Below are 1,783 nucleotides of genomic sequence, written 5' to 3' on the forward strand. Positions count from 1 at the left end.
TCTGCCCACCAATCCTGCCTATCCCTCTCCTGCCTAGCTGTTGGCTGTTCAGCTTTCTAATGGACCAATCAGATGCCTTAGGCAAGCAAGGTAAAGCAGCAACACGTCTTCACACAATTAAACACACAACCTTACATCATGAAACAAATGCAGTATGAACAGAAGTAACACACCATTACACAGCTTAATATTCGGCAGCAGAAACAAATGCAACACATCTTTGCCCAGTAAAAATAATATTCCACAACATCCCACCCAACTTCTTGTACTTTTTAAAAAAAAAACCCTACTGAGTCCAGTTAGCATTGCCTATATGTGCATGAGTGCGGGACCATCTACTGAAGCATGGATAGCCTTTCAGGGGCTACATATCTGAAAAAAAATACTCTCCCTCCCATAACAGCAACCAATTACCAACAGCTCCTCAGATAAGGGTGGGACTTTATGATCCCCTCCCTCCTGCATGCTAGGAACACTCCATCATTCTTTGTGTTGTTGTTGTTGTTTGCTTTTTTGCTTTTTGAGACAGGGTTTCTATGTGTAACAGCTCGGGTTGTCCTAGAACTTGCTCTGTAGACCAGACCTTGAACTCACAGCGATCTGCATTTCTCTCCCTTCTGAGTGTGGGATCAAAGGCATGCACTACCACTGCCCAGTTACACTTCATTCTTAAATGGACCGTTGAAAGCCACTTTAAATTTATTGTGGTTACAAACAGGAGATAGATACATTAAAAAAAATAAAGTCAAAGCTGGCCATGAAGGCTGATGCCTGTAATCCTAGTAGTCAGGAGGCTGAGGCAGAAGGATTGTAAATTCCAGGCTAGACTAGGCTAGGCTTTTGATACAAAACCCTGTATCAAAACCAGTCATGAATTGTCACTTGGAAAAATTTCTTTCCAGGCTCTCAGAGTCCCAAAGTTTCTAGAAAGCCTTTCTTCCAAGTTGTCTTAGAATTGATGTGGTATGAAGCTTTGGATGAATCAAACTATGAGGAAGAGAGGGAGGGAAGGAGGTAGGGAGGAAGAAAGAGGGGGAGAGAGAGAGAGAGAGAGAGAGAGAGAGAGAGAGAGTGAGGGAGAGAGAGAGAGAAGCACCAGAGCCAGTCAGAACATGTGCACATGATCTATGCTTCTGGTGTGGCATGAAACTCACTAATGAAACTGACGGTGGCTTAATGAGTCACATTCCAGGGTGACCAGATCTCTTTTCTAGAAGCTCTGTCAATGGAATTTCTTCTCAGAGCCCACAAACACCTCCTAGGTCTTCTTCCCTCTTCAATGGCAGTCCGTGGTCCCTTCAAATCTTTGGGCCTCCTAAGGTATTCCTCCCAGATATCAAGGTCCCTAAGGAGCTTAGAGTTTGCAAAGCCCAGAATATGCAACCGAACGGGACTGTGGGATCTCAAGGGAAGGTTTCCTGGTATCATTTAGGATGGACTAGTGAGGAAAATATTGCCAGTTGTAAGAAAGTATCCCTTCAGCTAGCTACAATCAACCTCCCTACAGTGGGACAGCAGAGCTTGTGGGGACAGAAAGAGAAAGAACACCCACTGGCTTTTTCTGACAGAGGAGGGATCTGAGGAGGAGCAGAAGTAGGAACAAAAATACATCCCCAAAACCCAAAGCAAAAGCAGGGCTGTCCCCAGCGCCCGATGTGAGGGAGCTAATGGGAAACAGCTTCTTGGAGGGTGGAGAGCAGAATTCAGGAACTTCTGGGATAGGGCCACTGAAGAGGGGGCTGGAGGAAGCTGGTTTATTGAGACCAGCTGTAGCTCCTCAATC

The sequence above is a fragment of the Myodes glareolus genome, chromosome X, assembly GCF_982192425.1.
Source record: "Myodes glareolus chromosome X, mMyoGla1.1, whole genome shotgun sequence".
NCBI classification, from domain to species: domain Eukaryota; kingdom Metazoa; phylum Chordata; class Mammalia; order Rodentia; family Cricetidae; genus Myodes; species Myodes glareolus.